Source organism: Spinacia oleracea, chromosome 3, assembly GCF_020520425.1.
Source record: "Spinacia oleracea cultivar Varoflay chromosome 3, BTI_SOV_V1, whole genome shotgun sequence".
Taxonomy (NCBI): domain Eukaryota; kingdom Viridiplantae; phylum Streptophyta; class Magnoliopsida; order Caryophyllales; family Amaranthaceae; genus Spinacia; species Spinacia oleracea.
The window spans coordinates 62,271,923-62,290,767 of NC_079489.1; the positions used below are offsets into that span (position 1 = coordinate 62,271,923).

Below are 18,845 nucleotides of genomic sequence, written 5' to 3' on the forward strand. Positions count from 1 at the left end.
CCTCTAACACACTACAAAAAAATGTTCACACTCCCTATTCATCAATTTCCTCACTTGCATTACAGAAATAATTAAAGGTTCTTGGACTTCTCAAAACATCTATATGAGGTCAACCTTTCAATAGGGTTCCTTACACTTACTTTCTGAATTTCACAATCTACCTTAGCCTTGTACAAACTTAGCTAGTGCATCCCCGAAATTACATCTAGGTCCCTCAGATTAAACTTTATCAAATCAGAAGGGAAAACGCAATATTTTATTTTCAAAGGCAAGTTCTTAAACAACTTGGTACACCTTAAGGTTACACCAGTAGGTATACTAACAGGTAAATCAATCACCTTAACATCTACTAAATTCAGACTCTTAACAACAGATGACGAAACAAAAGAATGAATTACCCCTGAATCAAACAACGTTTTAACTAGCACGGAGTTAATAGAAAAAGTACCATGAACTACGTCTGCAGAATGTTCAGTTTCATTTCTACTCATCACGAACAGTTTGCCCAGAGCCTTATTCTGGTTGTTGTTCTCATTGGCAGACTTATTGTGGTTTCCCTAGGTATTTTGCGACCCTATAGGCTTCGAACTCTGATTTCCGGATTGGTTAAACCCTGGTTTCCCTTGGTTACCACTCTCACTATCATTTCGCTCCCTCTTCTGCTTAGTGAAGCACTCATACTCCCTATGCCCCTTTTTCTGACAGTAGTGGCAATTCACCAATTCTCCCTTACAGTCCTTCCCAGGGTGGTTATTGTTGCACCTCTTGCAGTGGTACGCTCTCTTAGATTGGTTTCTATTGTTGTAGTTATTCCCCTTGTTGTTTCTCCCCTGAAAATTCCCATGTCCATTCCCATTTCCATTCCTATTCCTTTTGAAGTTCCCTTGACTTCCCCCAACATTAAACTCTTTTCTTTTATCCCCAACAACATTTTTCTTGTCCCTTCTGGACTGCAAACCATAAATATGAGCGGTTCTCTCATACACATTATCTAAAAATGTAACGGTTTCTCCACCTAATCCCAACTGGATCTCATCGGTCAACCCTTGCTCAAACCTTTGAGCCTTTATCTCCTCTATGGCTACAACCTCAGGTGCAAACCTCGACAGCGCTATAAATTTGCTATAATATTCAGCGATGGTCATACTCCCCATCCCAAGGTTTATGAATTCCTACGCTTTTCGGTTTGTTATAAAAGGAGGATAAAACTTTTCCCTAAATGCAACAACAAATGAGTCCCAATTAAATCCTTCAACAACACTTAGCCTAGTTCCATTCTCTTTCCACCACAGATCGGCCTCATCTTTTAGGTAAAGGACAGCTTGACCTACTTCCATGTTTTCAGGACAGTTTAGCGCCCCAAATAGTTTTTTGAACTCCCTAATCCAGTTTTCTAGGAAGGTCGAATCTTCTTGCCCCTTTAAGTATGGGGGCTTAACCTTCGCAAGCCTTTTAAACATGTCTCCTGCAGAATCGGGGAGCTCAGTTCTTTCCTGGGTTAGTTTTTCCTCCAAGAGGCGAATATCAGCAGCTAGGTCATTAATATTTGTCATCCTAGAGCGCTACGTGAAATTAATACATTCTAATTTAGGTTCGAAACTTCACTTAATATTATCCTAGCAATGTAATATCACACCAACATCCAGAATTCACATAAAATAAACAATCATTTATGAATGTGCAACAGTTATTTACGAAGGTGATCCCCTCGATCATTTATGAATGATATTCACATATAGGACATTCAACTGAGAAACAAGGAACAAAATCCAATCATCACGAACAACAAGGTAGCATAAAAGAAGAAAACATTCCCCTTGCGTGCCCAGAAAAAACTCTTGATCCGTTGGATAATCAATAATCTAACTCTATTCCTCTAAAGAATGTTAATAACAATCCTAAATATCCACATGCCTGTCCTCAAAATAAAATAAAAAGTTCTATGATATAAACATAAACTATGGTTGGGCGAATTGTCCAACCTTATTCTCAAACACAACTAAATAAATAAATAATCTAGAGAGAAACATCGTCATTTTTATCTTTAGACTCATCATAATTTTATAAGAGAAATAGATCGTATTCCGTTTCATCCTCATCGTCGGCATTATAATAATTGTAATCCCCCGTAAATTTATAAATTTTATTAATATATTTTAACGTAGTGTTGTTTATTTTTAATAGAATTTACGAATTTGAATAATAAATATATAATTAACATATATTTATTTTATTTTATTACATTCTAAATATTTTAGCGATTTATGAAATCAAAAATAATTTTAGAATTTTATGTTGAAAATAATTTGAATTACGAAAATACGTGAATTTAGAAAACAATCCTTTTGGATTCAAACACTAAAGTTCATTCCTAATTCTAGCCCAACGTGGTAAGCCCAAAATAAATAAGCCCATAATTTTCACACCCTTGTTTTGTTTCACGTGAAACTCAACTCCTCCTTGCTTCAATTTCACGTGAAACCAAAACACCAAAACCCTCAAACTTTGCTTCCCCTTCACGTGAACTCTCAAGACCTTGCTCTTCTTCATTCCGATGTCTCCCTTGCTGCTACTGCTCACACCGCCGACCACCGGCCACCCGCAACCACGCCGGACCACCGCCCGTAAATCCTCCTTCTTCCTCCTCTTCTCTTTCGTGTTTCCTTCTCTCTCTCTCGTTTTTTTCTTCTCCTTAATCATGGGTTCTGTTTTGCTTGTTTCTCCCGCAAGCCCAACCACCTTGCTGCTCCGCCGTAGATCAGTGTCGCCGCGGCCGACCGACCACCTACCCCGTCGAACGCCGCTTCACAGTCAGGCTCATTGCTTCTTGCTCTCCCTCCTCACGTCAATTCCCTTTATTCTTTGCTTGCTTCACCATCAGCACAACCAACAATGTCGTTGACACCTTGCGTCGACCACCTTGCGTCAGCCGACCACCTTGCGTCGACCACCTTGCTGCCGCCGTCCATGACCGCCGGCCAGCGTCCTCCTCCTTCTCTCTTTTGGTTGTTTCTTTAAAACCCTAAACTTTTGATTTTGTTTTAGTTATTTAATTAATGTTTTTCATGATTTACATTTATGGTTTTAATTATGTAAATATAGAAATCAGATTATCTGTTTTGCATAATGAAATTTATTAAATTTCAGATTTCATAAATTATTTGGAACGAGAATTTGAATTAATTAAAGGGGGAATTCTAAGTTTTTAATGGTTTTAAATTATAGTAGAACTATTAGGAATGATTAAAGCTTTTATTTTTATACTCTAAGCATGATAATTTGATCTTGGCAAAGTTTCTAAACGAGTTTATATTGCTGAAAATTAAAGTATGATGTTTGCAAAAGTTTTTAACGTATTTCAAACATCGAATTCTAGGGAATGTTCTAAATATGTTTAGAATGTATTTATAATGCTTTGTTATTGTTATGAGTGATTAGAAGTTGATTGGGAATATTTGTTGGTTGTTTTAGGCGGAGAATTCTCTTTAGGCGTCTTTTGAAAGTGTAAAAGTGGCCTATTAGTTGTTTACACAAGGTACGTACATACCTGTGTGCTTGGAATGTGTGATAATTGTTGAAACCATGTTGAATTTGTTGGTGAACTTGGTTGTGTTGAGATTGTTGTTGAACTTGGTTATGTTGATATTATTGACGAACTTGGTTGTGTTGAAATTGCATGTTTAATACTGTTGGACGGACATATTGAACTTATATGGCATTATGAGAATTGTAACATGTTAGTATGGATGATTGATACAAACATGTTGGTTGGGAACGCTAGATTATTCTATATATGTTGGTTGTTGTTCCCTTTTTAGCTTTTCACTACTTTATGAGGGCGGTGGACCTTGTTTAGTAAGTTGAAACTTTATACCCATATACAGGGGTTGATCATGGTTAAAGAAAGGTTGGATAAATTGGAATGAGTCTTGATTGATGCCTTTGTGATCACTTACTTAATTCCAAGATAAAAACAGTTGTGAACAAATGTGGATTGCATGCCTTATGTGATTGTTGAGTCATAACAGAGTCTCAATTTGTAAATCATGTAAAGTGAAACTGAGTAGCAATAGCTTTAGACCGTGCACGTCTAAAGTGGCGGACAAACAGGAGTTGGGGTTCATGGTGGTAGCCCATGGCCTTTTCTGGGACCGGATTGATCACCACGTTCTATTTTTATTCAAATGTTCCTCGATATCGCAGGTCTCTGAGGTTACGAGTCGCGCCCGTACCTCGTCTTCCTTAGTGAAGACTGCCGGACGGACAACTCGGTCCATTGTCTATTTCAACTAAAATAATATTATTGCTAAAAGTCTAGCCTAGTCTAGTCTGGTCAAGTATGGTCGTCAAACTATCATGTTTTGTCTGCTCTTGTTTGTGTTCATTAGTATCATGTTAGGGTTGTTCGTTTAATAGAATCATGTTAGGATTATTATTGATTTAGTATGTAGTACTCAGCTTTGCTGATTACGTGCTTTTTCTTGTGCATGTTGATCATGGCTATGCCTTATTGATCCTGTGATGACCCAATCTTTGGTGAGCACTCTCTAAGGATCAATAAGCGTTGCCCATCTACAGGTTTGAAGATGATGCATCATTGGGATCGGGATTAGAGAGCTTGTAGTTATATTTGTTTTATTAAGTGATTTCGTTTGTTAACTTGGATTTGAAATTTGTCATACTATTCGTATTTTCTTATTTCCATTAATTGGTTTTGGACTTAATATGTAATCGATTATTTATGAACCTAAAAGTTAGTTTTATGTTTTCCGCTGCAAAATTCTGAATAAGCCGTTAGGTTTTCACACGGGCGATAATACTTTGATAATTCTCTATAGTTATATTTATAAAAGGGTTATTTTAGAAAAAGGGAATTGTCGGGGTGTTACAAAGTGGTATTTTTGAGCTAAAGGTTTTACTGACTTTTCGTGTCTACTTTTTAAATTTTTAGGCGCCTAAACTAGCTAGTTTTCTAAAACGAATTTCCTAGAATTGAGCTCTTACTCGTTATATCATTAAAAATGCGTACTTTTTTTGGGGGACCAAATTCATTTTATTTTGTTTGAAAGTATATTCATATTTCTTATTTAAGTTCGAAATTAACTTATTTATTCGAAACTTTTCTTTTATGTGAATTAAGTACGTTTTTCTTTCTTTTTGAAATTAAATTAAATATATTCGGAAAAAAAAAAATCTTACTCCTTAAGTATATTTATCGTTTAATATTTATTCGTTTAATAAATATTTATTTATTTGTTATTTATTCGTTTAATAAAACTTTCTTATTATTTATTCGTTTAAAAAAAATTCTTTATTTTATTTATTCGTTTATTATTAATTCGTTTAATAAAATTATTTCTTACTAATCGTTCTTGTTTCATTCTTTAAATTCTTCAATGTTTGACCTATTATGATTTATTATGAGAGATGGGTAATATAGGAAAGGGCATATAGGATAGAATTATATGTGCATTAGTAGTTAATTGCTAGCATAAGAAGTTACTTGCTATGTGCATGTGTTAAATGTTTAAGTGTTGCATTTAAATGTGCATTAGAGAGATTGTTTGATTCCATCGAACTTATTGCTTTATTGAACTTTGATTATGGTTTGGTTGGGAAATCATTAGTGAGACCTTAAGTTGTTTCTTTCAGGAATAAAATATCTCTTTATAACAAAGTCGTGTTTGGATGTGATTATTTTGCTAGATACAAGACCAACCCATCTTAATGAGAGGGGATATCATAGCATCCATCATTGTTCATTACTTACTTAACAAAATGCCATACCTAGAGCTCAAGAATAGGTTTAAAGACATGAATTTTGAGGATGAAACCCCAAATTTGGCTAAGTATGGGACTAGGGATGGTGAGGTGGCAAGTGAGTCTCATCAAGATGAAGACATGGGAGAAGACTCAGACCCGGAGGAAGAGTTCGACGATTACTAAAGACCTAGATTTCACTCCGCAAGTTTCCAAAGAAAGAACAGATATGCGAAATGCTACAAGAGTTTGAAGTTAAAATTTAATTAATTCTTTTAAGTTTTAAAGAATAAGTAGCAAAGCTACCGCAATTTAAGGTTAAAGCAATGGGATTTTCAGTTATTCTTTATTCTTTTTAAGGATATAATAAACCTTTATAGAGTTAGCAATAGAAGTTAAAAAAATATTTCCAATTCGGGAATTCCAAAATTCGCCAACAGTAGTTTAAATTTATGTCATAGAACCTTTATTTTATTTTAGGACAAACACAATATTACGATTTAGGAATTGTTATCAACATTTTCTTTCGAGGAATAAAAGTTAGATTATTGATAATCAAAAATGATCAAGAGTTTATTTTGGGCACGCAAACGAGAATATTATTACTTATTTGTGGTGATTGAACTTCCATTCATTGGTTTCCAAATTGTATGTCCTTGATGGGGATATTTTTCATGAATGAGTGATGATGATTGCTCTAATATTGGTGTACATTCTTGAATAAGTGTTTGTTGATGCGATCTCTATGATCAAATCGAAATTTCTTTCGTAGAGGTGACATATGAGTTATGTATCGTAGAGTCATTCATTTTAGGTCGCATACTAGAATGACAAGCAATAATGAGTTAGTTGCTGCGATTCGCCTTTGACGAAAAGACTGGCCCAAGAGAGAACTGACCGTCCCGATTATGTTGGGGACATGTTTGAGAGACTAGCCAAAGTTAAGTCATCATACTTTAAGGGGCAAACTGATCTTACTTTTTAGAGAACTAGGTTAGAGAGTTTGAGAAATTGTTTGGGGTTGTGAACTGTCCTGAGAATATGAGAGTGGGTCAAGTTGTCATGTATTTGAAAGATGAAGCTGATTTATGGTGGAGAGATAATAGAGTTAGGCTTATCGCTGCTGAGAGATTCAATTAGGATTCAATTGTTACTGCCTTAAGGGAAAGTTTTACCCTACCTTTTATGAGAAAGCAAAAGGCACAATAATTTATAAACCTTAGAATGCGGAGCATGACTATTGCAGAATATTACAGTAAATTTATAACACTATCGAGGTTTGCACCTGAGGTTGTAGCCACGGAGGAACTAAAAGCTCAAAGGTTTGAGCAAGGGTTGACTGATGAGATTCAACTGGGATTAGGTGGGGAAACTTTTACATCCTTAGACATTGTGTATGGGAAAGTTGCTCATATTTATGGGTTGCAATCTAGAAGGGACAAGAAAAATATTGTTGTTGGGAAGAAAAGAAAAGAGTTTAATGCTGGGGAAAACCAAGGGAATTTCAAGAGGAATATGATTGAAAATGGGAATGGGAATGGAAATGGAAATGGAAACTTTCAAGGAAGGAACAAACAGGGGCACAACAATAGGAACCAATCTGAGAGAGTGTATCATTGTAAGATGTGCAATAGCAACCATCCTGGTAGAAACTGTAAGGGAGAATTAGTGACCTGTAACTATTTTCAGAAAAAGGGACATAGGGAGTATGAGTGCTTTACTAAGCAGAAAAAGGAACAAAATGGTAATGGGAGTGGTAACCAGGTGAAGTAGGGATTTAACCAGTCAGGAAATTGGGGTTCGAAGCCTGTAGGGGCGCAGAACAACTAAGAGAACCTCTATAAGTCTACTAATGATAATAACAACCATAATAAGGCTATGGGTAAACTGTTCGTGATGAGTAGAAATGAAGTTGAACGTTTTGCAGACGTAGTTTATGGTACTTTTTCTATTAAATCCGTGCTAGTTAAAACGTTGTTTGATTCAGGGGCAATTCATTCTTTTGTTTCGTCATTGTTGTTGAGAGTCTAAATTTAGTAGATTTTGAGGTGGTTGATTTACCTGTTAGTATACCTACTAGTGTAACCATAAGGTGGAAGATAAAAGATTGCGTTTTCCTTCTGATTTGATAGAGTTTAACCTGAGAAACCTAGATGTAATTCTGGGGATGGATTGACTAAGTTTTTTACAAGGCTAAGATAGACTGTGAAATTCAGAGAGTAATTCTTAGGAACCTTGTTGGGAAGTTGACCTCATATCGATGTTTTGAAAATTCCAAGAACCTTTAGTTATTTCCGTAATGCAAGTGACGAAATTGATGAATAGGGAGTGTGAACTATTTTCCTGTAGTGTGTTAGAGGTGAGTAAAGGAGTTGGAGTGAAAATCGAGATGTTGCCATTGTGAATGGATTCATTGATGTGTCTACGAGTGGAAGTGCGAGTATGTCACCTTCTAGAGCCTTTGAGTTCATTATAAAGTTAAATCCTGGAGCGACACCTATAACCAGGTCATCTTATCGCATGGCACCTCCTGAAATGAGCGAATTAAGACATAGTTGCAAGAGTTGTTTCGTTAAGGTGTATATTAGGCCTAGTGCATCACCGTGGGGAGCTCCTGTGTTGTCTATTGAGGAGAAAGATAAGAGTATGGAATTATGCATCGATTTTAGGGAACTAAACACCATCAAGAACAAGTACCCTTTGCCTAGGATAGATGACTGATTTGTGTTTGAAGTACCACCAATTGAGAATAGCTGATAAGGGCCTAAGATCTCATTAGGACTCGTTATTGTCATTATGAGTTTAGAGTAATGTCTTTTGGGTAAACCAATGCACCTACCATAATTATGGATTTGATCCACGAATTCCGGATTAAGTTCGTTATTATGTTATTGATGATATCCTGATTTATTCAATGAATGAGAAAGAGCATGACAAACACTTGAGGATTATTTGGAGACGCTTAGAAAGAATCTAGTTTATTAGATGAAGTATACAAATCTTGAAGTCATGTGTGTATAAGTGACACCGACGAAAAAGTGAAGGACTAAATTGATTGAAAACTACGTTACGTAAGGGAATACATTTGAGAGAAGATTCGAGTGGTCCAGGATCGTTAGAAATCATTTGTTGTCTTGAAAAGATGGGGAATATATGAATTGGTGAAAGAGCTAGGAGTTGTGCCCAAAAGTTATACATCCACGAAAGGCATAATGAGGTTTGGTAAAAAGGAAAAGTTGACCAGAAGGAGTCTTTGTAGATCCTCCTAACATTCAAGCTGCGAGTGAATGACCTATTCCAAGAACGTGTCCAAAATCTAAAGTTTTCTAGGCCTATTTGACTATTATAGGAGGTTTGTGAAAGACTTTTCGAAGATAGCAAAACCAATGACCAACTTGTTGAAAAAGGAATCGAAATTCGAGTGCAGTGAGAAATGTGAGGAAACTTTCTAGATTTTAAAAGAGCGTTTGACCTCCGCACCTGTTGTCGCGTCAATTGAAACCTTACGAGGCTAATTAACCTACTCATGACCTAAAGCTAGCTGCTATTGTGTTATCTACAAATATTTGGAGACATTACCTTTATAGGGCAACATGTAAGATCCTTACCGAGCACAAAAGTTTGAAATTTTGGCAATAAGGTCCAGTTGAATCTCGGGGACAACATTGAAAAAGAGTATTGCTTTCCACCCTGCAATTGATGGTCAGCCTGAGAGGACTAACCAAACTATGGAATATACGCCGAGAGCCTGTGCTATTAACTTTAAAAGTAGTCGAGAACCACATAGATTTGATTGAATTTTCTTGCAACAATAGTTACTATGCGAGCTTTAAGATGGCACCTGTTGAGGCGTTGTGCGGAAAGAAGTTTAGAAATCCCCTTGCTACAATTTTAGTGGAAATATTTTGAGGACATGATTCGGTGAAGTAGAAATATCCAAAGTTATTCCCTGAGATGAGTTACGAGGGCGTAACTCGTCTTCTTTAAGGGGGGTAGAATGCGATAGAAATTCGCGCTTTTTACCTATTTTTATAGCAATTTTATGCTTATTTTTAGCAACTTATACATGTTGATGCAAGTAAATAGATTCTCCGCATAAGAAAAATGTGTTCATGAGTAACACAAGCAACTTTGAGTTGGCAAAAGAGTGCACATGAGTGACACAAGCACTTCTCCAGTAAGAATAATTTGAAAACTTTTGAAAAATGGGCGAATTTTCGTGTCAAGTTTCGGGACGAAACTTCTTTTAAGAGGGGTAGATTGTAATCCCCCGTAAATTTATAAATTTTATTAATATATTTTAACATAGTGTTGTTTATTTTTAATAGAATTTACGAATTTGAATAATAAATATATAATTAACGTATATTTATTTTATTTTATTACATTCTAAATATTTTAGCGATTTATGAAATCAAAAATAATTTTAGAATTTTATGTTGAAAAGAATTTGAATTACAAAAACACGTGAATTTAGAAAACAATCCTTTTGGATTCAAACACTAAAGTTCATTCCTAATTCTAGCCCAACTTGGTAAGCCCAAAATAAATAAGCCCATAATTTTCCCACCCTTGTTTTGTTTCACGTGAAACTCAACTCCTCCTTGCTTCAATTTCACGTGAAACCAAAACACCAACACCCTCAAACTTTGCTTCCCCTTCACGTGAACTCTCAAGACCTTGCTCTTCTTCATGCCGCTGTCTCCCTTGCTGCTACTGCTCACGCCGCCGACCACCGGCCACCCGCAACCACGCCGGACCACCGCCGGTAACTCCTCCTTCTTCCTCCTCTTCTCCTTCGTGTTTCCTTCTCTCTCTCTCTCGTTTTTTTCTTCTCCTTAATCATGGGTTCTGTTTTGCTTGTTTCTCCCGCAAGCCCAACCACCTTGCTGCTCCGCCGCAGATCAGTGTCGCCGCGGCCGACCGACCACCTACCCCGTCGAACGTCGCTTCACAGTCAGGCTCATTGCTTCTTGCTCTCCCTCCTCACGTCAATTCCCTTTATTCTTTGCTTGCTTCACAATCAGCACAACCACCAATGTCGTTGACACCTTGCGTCAGCCGACCACCTTGCGTCGACCACCTTGTTGTCGCCGTCCATGACCGCCGGCCAGCGTCCTCCTCCTTCTCTCTTTTGGTTATTTCTTTAAAACCCTAAACTTTTGATTTTGTTTTAGTTATTTAATTAATGTTTTTCATGATTTACATTTATGGTTTTAATTATGTAAATATAGAAATCAGATTATCTGTTTTGCATAATGAAATTTATTAAATTTCAGATTTCATAAATTATTTGGAACGAGAATTTGAATTAATTAAAGCGGGAATTCTAAGTTTTTAATGGTTTTAAATTATAGTAGAACGATTAGGAATGATTAAAGCTATTATTTTTATACTCTAAGCATGATAATTTGATCTTGGCAAAGTTTCTAAACGAGTTTATATTGCTGAAAATTAAAGTATGATGTTTGCAAAAGTTTTTAACGGATTTCAAACATCGAATTCGATAATTATGATGGTAGGGAATCAAATGTTCAAGTTTTAATGTTAGGGAATGTTCAAAATATGTTTAGAATGTATTTATAATGCTTTGTTATTGTTATGAGTGATTAGAAGTTGATTGGGAATATTTGTTGGTTGTTTTAGGCGGAGAATTCTCTTTAGGCGACTTTTGAAAGTGTTAAAGTGGCCTATTAGTTGTTTACACAAGGTACGTACATACCTGTGTGCTTGGAATGTGTGCTAATTGTTGAAACCATGTTGAATTTGTTGGTGAACTTGGTTGTGTTGAGATTGTTGTTGAACTTGGTTATGTTGATATTATTGACGAACTTGGTTGTGTTGAAATTGCATGTTTAATACTGTTGGACGGACATATTGAACTTATATGGCATTATGAGAATTGTAACATGTTAGTATGGATGATTGATACAAACATGTTGGTTGGGAACGCTAGATTATTCTATATATGTTGGTTGTTGTTCCCTTTTTAGCTTTTCACTACTTTATGAGGGCGGTGGACCTTGTTTAGTAAGTTGAAACTTTATACCCATATACAGGGGTTGATCATGGTTAAAGAAAGGCTGGATAAATTGGAATGATTCTTGATTGATGCCTTTGTGATCACTTACTTAATTCCAAGATAAAAACAGTTGTGAACAAATGTGGATTGCATGCCTTATGTGATTGTTGAGTCATAACAGAGTCTCAATTTGTAAATCATGTAAAGTGAAACTGAGTAGCAATAGCTTTAGACCGTGCACGTCTAAAGTGACGGACAAACAGGAGTTGGGGTTCATGGTGGTAGCCCATGGCCTTTTCTGGGACCGGATTGATCACCGCGTTCTATTTTTATTCAAATGTTCCTCGATATCCCAGGTCTCTGAGGTTACGGAGTCGCGCCCGTACCTCGTCTTCCTTAGTGAAGACTTTTGGTTGGACAACTCGGTCCATTTTAGAAAAAGGGAATTGTCGAGGTGTTACAAAGTGGTATTTTTGAGCTAAAGGTTTTACTGACTTTTCGTGTCTACTTTTTAAATTTTTAGGCGCCTAAACTAGCTAGTTTTCTAAAACGAATTTCCTAGAATTGAGCTCTTACTCATTATATCATTAAAAAATGCGTATTTTTTTTGGGGGACCAAATTCATTTTATTTTGTTTGAAAGTATATTCATATTTCTTATTTAAGTTCGAAATTAACTTATTTATTCGAAACTTTTCGTTTATGTGAATTAAGTACGTTTTTCTTTCTTTTTGAAATTAAATTAAATATATTCGGAAAAAAAAAAAATCTTACTCCTTAAGTATATTTATCGTTTAATATTTATTCGTTTAATAAATATTTATTTATTTGTTATTTATTCGTTTAATAAAATTTCTTATTATTTATTCGTTTAAAAAAAATTCTTTATTTTATTTATTCGTTTATTATTAATTCGTTTAATAAAATTATTTCTTACTAATCGTTCTTGTTTCATTCTTTAAATTCTTCAATGTTTGACCTATTATGATTTATTATGAGAGATGGGTAATATAGGAAAGGGCATATAGGATAGAATTATATGTGCATTAGTAGTTAATTGCTAGCATAAGAAGTTACTTGCTATGTGCATGTGTTAAATGTTTAAGTGTTGCATTTAAATGTGCATTAGAGAGATTGTTTGATTCCATCGAACTTATTGCTTTATTGAACTTTGACTATGGTTTGGTTGGGAAATCATTAGTGAGACCTTAAGTTGTTTCTTTCAGGAATAAAATATCTCTTTATAACAAAGTCGTGTTTGGATGTGATTATTTTGCTAGATACAAGACCAACCCATCTTAATGAGAGGGGATATCATAGCATCCATCATTGTTCATTACTTACTTAACAAAATGCCATACCTAGAGCTCAAGAATAGGTTTAAAGACATGAATTTTGAGGATGAAACCCCAAATTTGGCTAAGTATGGGACTAGGGATGGTGAGGTGGCAAGTGAGTCTCATCAAGATGAAGACATGGGAGAAGACTCAGACCCGGAGGAAGAGTTCAACGATTACTAAAGACCTAGATTTCACTCCGCAAGTTTCCAAAGAAAAAACGGATAGGCGAAATGCCACAAGAGTTTGAAGTTAAAATTTAATTAATTCTTTTACGTTTTAAAGAATAAGTAGCAAAGCTACCGCAATTTAAGGTTAAAGCAATGGGATTTTCAGTTATTCTTTATTCTTTTTAAGGATATAATAAACCTTTATAGAGTTAGCAATAGAAGTTAAAGTATTCTTTTCCAATTTGGGAATTCCAAAATTCGCAAACAGTAGTTTAAATTTATGTCATAGAACCTTTATTTTATTTTAGGACAAACACAATGTTACGATTTAGGAATTGTTATCAACATTTTCTTTCGAGGAATAAAAGTTAGATTATTGATAATCAAAAATGATCAAGAGTTTATTTTGGGCACGCGAACGAGAATATTATTACTTATTTGTGGTGATTGAACTTTGATATGTGCGTTTTATATAATATTTTCACCCCCGTGCCTTAGTACTTTTATGCGTCAAATGAGCTCTTAGGAGCCGTTTTTAGTACTAATCTGTGTATTTGAGTGTGCCTTGAGTTTCAAGACTACTTAGTGAGAAATTGATCTGTTTAGACCCGTTTCAAGGTGATTTAGGCCACTACACGATCCCGAGGGGATTCGGGACGATCAATGTCGACTTAAGGGAGCCTTAGATGTTCATGATTGAGCCCCGAAAGTTAGACTCGGTGTTGCGGACATATTTAGCTTTTCGCCCGGAAGATCTCCCATCGCCCACCGGGCGAGCAAGTCGAAGAACTCTCCAGTACCTCGGCGCCCGACGGGCAGACAACCGCCCGGTGCACACCGGGCGCCCAGCGAAGCAGCATGCAAGAGGATTCTCCACTCGCCCGACAGGCGAGGAGCGTCCGACCGGGCGCGTGCAGATGATTTCCAGAGTTTCTCCCTCCGCCAGCCGGGCAGACCTGCGCCCGTCGGGCAGATTTCGAGCGTCTCGCCCGTCGGGCGGTTGGCTGCCCGACCGGGCGACGACAACAGGCTTTAGCGCGCGGTTTTATTCCGGTTTTCTCTTATGTTTTTAGGCTAAACTATAAATATAGCCTTGGTTAATTTAGTGAGGCATCTTATTATCTCATACTCTATATTCAAACACTTAGTTTTATTTGCTCTTAATCTAGTTTTCTCTCAAATTTGTTCCAAGCACTTATTTTTGGTTTCAATCAAAGCTACAATTTTTATTTCATCCTTTTGTTCTAATTTTAGGTATTGCTTTCTATTTTGCTTAATTAATTATTTTTGATCATGTTTTCCATTATGTTGATTACCTTGTTATTTGTTATTATGCTTGAGTAATTTATTTTCTAGGGTTTGGGGATCCTTGAATAGTATGAAGGTACATTGAATAATTGTGATTGTTGGCATTGTAATTAATTCCTATTGATTGGTTTATTTCACTATGAAATTAGATTTGTGCAGGTTTAATTGTGGTAGTTATGCAATATCAGATTAAGATTCGAGAGATGCAATTTGATGTTTAGGCTTGTGTCAATAGGTGGAATTAGAGTTAATACGTAGCGAGAGCCCGTTAATTCTAAGTCTATGATTAGTACCGACTTGAGAGAGCATGCCTGTCTAATTGATTACTCTGTTTACTATCGCGATTGTTTATTGTCCTGGATTGTTATTTGTTGGTGAACCTACACCCTAGATTCCTTAGTTTATTGATTCTTATTCGTTTAATTATCGTAGTAGTTTTAGCAAACCATCAAACCAACTCTTGTTCCCAATAGTCTAGTCTGATTGATTAATAGTAGAAAGAACATTGTTTCCCTGTGGATTCGATCCTGACTTCCTTTGCTATCTAGCTAGTGGACTTAGGTTATTTTTGATTAGGTGATACGACTTTAGCCTGTCAAAATTTGGCGCCGTTGCCGGGGAAACGGTTTTATTTTCTGTTGTTGATTGCTTATCCTAGATTATTGTTTGTTACTACTCAAGGAACTCACGTTCCTTGAGACCGGATCTCACATTGTTTTGTAGTCTTTGTCTATGCCCAGGACCGTAGGTACTAGTAATCTTACTCCATTCGATCCTGAGCCCGAAAGAACCTAGACGAAGAACTTTCATTGCACAGTGTGGGAATTACTCTGATTCTGATCATAATATTGGCGATCTTTTTCCTTCAGATACAGATTCAGTTTCAGAGATAGAGATGGGTGACGAAAATCTGATACCGCCACCTACCCCACGGCTTACAGGCTATTCTAAGCCAAGTCTGTCCGTGCTACCAAAGGCGATCATGCCTTCTATTGCAGCTGAGACCTTCAAGATTGAGCCTGCATTGATTAACATGATCGAGAGACGCCAGTACGGTGGGGAACCAGGTGAAGATCCGAATCTTCACATTCAGTCCTTTATCCAATATTGTTCCACCATCAAGCAAAAGGGATTGACTCCGGAGCAGACTATGGAGATACTTTTCCCGTTCTCTTTGAGTGAGAAAGCTAAACTGTGGATTAATGGGCTGAATCGGGCGGCTTTGAAAATCACTAATTGGGAGTCCTTGGCTCTTGCTTTTTATGTTAAATATTTTCCACCTGAGAAAACGGCTCGTCTGAGGGGTCAGATATTAGGTATCTCACAACAAGCAGATGAGAGTTTGTTCGAGGTCTGGGAGAGATTCAAGGATTTGCAAAGAGAGTGCCCGCACCATGGTTTGGAAGATTGGTTCTTGATTCAGCAGTTTTATAATGGTCTGGGCAATGAGTCTAGATGTTTGTTGGATTCAGCTGCCAGTGGGAGGTTCATGCAACTTAAGGTGCCTAGAGCTATGGAGGTGATTGAGGAGATAGCCATTCACAATGCCCAGTATGAAAATCCTAGAGGTCTATCTAATAGGGGTGGTAAGCATGATTTAAATTCTATTGAACAATTAACTGCCCAATTGACTGCTTTACACTATAAGTTTGATAATATGCAAGCAGCCAATACTCAATCTGCCCAACCTGCTAGTGTAGCTGCTATGAGTGCCAAACCTGCTACTGTTTGTGAAAGTTGTGGAAGGTCTAGTCATTATGCACCGGAATGTAGGAACTCTGTTGAACAATGTCACGCATTTCAATCCTACAAACAAAATAACCCATTCTCCAACTCTTACAATGAGGGCTACAAAAACAACCCTCTACTATCCTACAGGAGCAACAATATCCAGAACCCTCACCAAGTCCAACATCCACCACAACAACCATACCAACCCTACCAACCACGGAACAACTACAACCAACAGTCTAGTGGACCACCTGGGTTCCCTAGACAACACACTTCACCTCCACCACCACCACCTCAAACCACACAGCCTGACCCTATGCTAATAGAGATGAGAAACATGATGCTACAAATGCAAAAATCTCTAAGTGAAAAGGATGCAAAAATCGATGCTCTTACTGCTCACAACAAGATCATTGATACACAGTTGGCACAGATGGCTACTACTATTGTAGGGAGGCCACCAGGCCAATTTCCTTCACAGCCCGAAAATAGGGAGACTGCTAATGCAATTACATTGAGGAGTGGTAGGGATTATGATGGTCCTTCTATGCCGGTTGAGGTTGATTTTGGGGTGTCTGCTAGTGATCTGGTCAGTGAGGAAATCCCGAAGATAGTTATGGATGAAAAGGAAGCTGAAAAGGTAGTCAATGAGAATGAGGCTACAACTGAGGTTAAGAAGGGGGCGGATATTCAAGTACCACCTATTGCACTCCCCTTCCCAAACCGAAAACCGACAACTCAAGAATAAGCTAGACAAGCAGTTTGGCAGATTCTTGGAAGTGGTCAAAAATTTGCATGTAACGGTTCCTTTTACTGAATTAATTTTACAGGTTCCTGTTTATGCTAAATTCATGAAAGATATTTTGACCAGGAAACGTGCTTTTTGTGAGGTAGAGACTGTAGCTTTCACTGAACAATGTAGTGCTTATTTGCAAAACAAGTCTCCACCTAAACTTAAAGACCCCGGGAGTTTTTCCATCCCATGTAACATTGGCACCGTATTTATTGATAAAGCTTTATGTGATCTAGGTGCTAGTGTGTCTGTCATGCCTTTGTCTGTCTGTACTAAGCTGAATATGGGTGAGCTTAAGGTTACCATTATCACTCTACAAATGGGCGACCGTTCTGTCAAATACCCCTTAGGTGTTTTAGAGGACGTCCCTGTTAGTGTAGGTAAATTCTATATACCTGTAGACTTTGTAGTATTAGACATGCAGGAGGATTCTCAAATTCCCATAATCTTAGGTAGACCCTTCCTTCACACGGCGGGGGCGGTAATTGATGTTAAAAGTGGGAAATTGACATTGTCTGTTGGGGATGATAAGGTGACTTTTAACCTGAATAGTGTCTTAAAAAGTCCCATGCTAGAGGAGGAACAATGCTATCGCATAGATGTAGTTGATTTTATTACTCGTGATAACGTCTCCCAAGTTCTCGAAAGAGACCCTTTGGAGGCAGTGCTTTGTTGTGAGTCTTCTGCAGGTGATAGCAGTTCTTGGAGTGCTGAAGTGGATGCTCTGGAGTTGGCTCTTAATGGTGGAGAATCTGAACCGGAGAGCACCAAATTGAAGAGATTAGTTCGGCCAGTTTGTTCTGTTAAAGAGGTAAAGAAACCCGAACTTAAGCCTCTTCCCGCTAACCTTAAATATGCGTTTTTAGATGATGAACAATTTTGCCCTGTGATCGTCAATACTGCACTTGATGCAGACCAGTTATCCCAACTTCTTATTGTGTTGAAAAGGCACAAAAAGGCCATTGGGTACAGTATTGATGATTTAAAGGGTATTAGCCCTGACTTTTGTATGCATAGGATACATCTAGATGAAAATCATAAACCATGCATCCAAACCCAGCGTCGTTTGAACCCTGTCATGCAAGATGTTGTAAAAGCTGAAGTTATGAAATTGCTTGATGCGGGTATTGTGTATGCTGTGTCTGATTCTAAGTGGGTGAGTCCTGTTTAGGTAGTGCCTAAGAAAGGGGGGACAACTGTGGTGAGAAATGAAAAAAATGAGTTGATACCGACTAGGGTAGTCACAGGTTGGCGCATGTGCATCGATTATAGGCGTCTTAATGTTGCTACTAAAAAGGACCATTTTCCCCTTCCCTTCATTGATCAAATGTTAGAAAGGCTAGCCTGTCACAAATTTTTCTGTTATCTGGATGGTTATTCCGGTTTCTTTCAAATTCCCATACATCTAGACGACCAGGAAAAGACCACCTTCACCTGTCCCTATGGTACCTTTGCATTTCGTAGGATGCCTTTTGGTCTGTGCAATGCACCTGCTACTTTCCAACGTTGCATGATGAGTATCTTTTCTGATTTTATTGAGTCTATCATGGAAGTGTTTATGGATGATTTTAGCGTCTATGGTACTTCTTTTGATTCTTGCTTGCTAAATCTGACTAAAGTCTTGAAAAGATGTGAAGAATGTAATTTAGTCTTGAACTGGGAAAAGTGTCATTTCATGGTTACTGAAGGGGTGGTTTTGGGACATTTGATATCTGATAAGGGCAT

The 18,845-nt window shown here is 37.2% G+C and overlaps 1 non-coding gene across 1 annotated transcript; it reads right to left on the reverse strand.

Moving 5' to 3' along the window:
- Positions 1 to 15,890: 15,890 nt before the first annotated feature.
- Positions 15,891 to 15,997, reverse strand: LOC130470942 (small nucleolar RNA R71). The gene has a single exon (XR_008931655.1). It is a non-coding gene; the product is annotated as a small nucleolar RNA R71 (small nucleolar RNA).
- Positions 15,998 to 18,845: the final 2,848 nt, after the last annotated feature.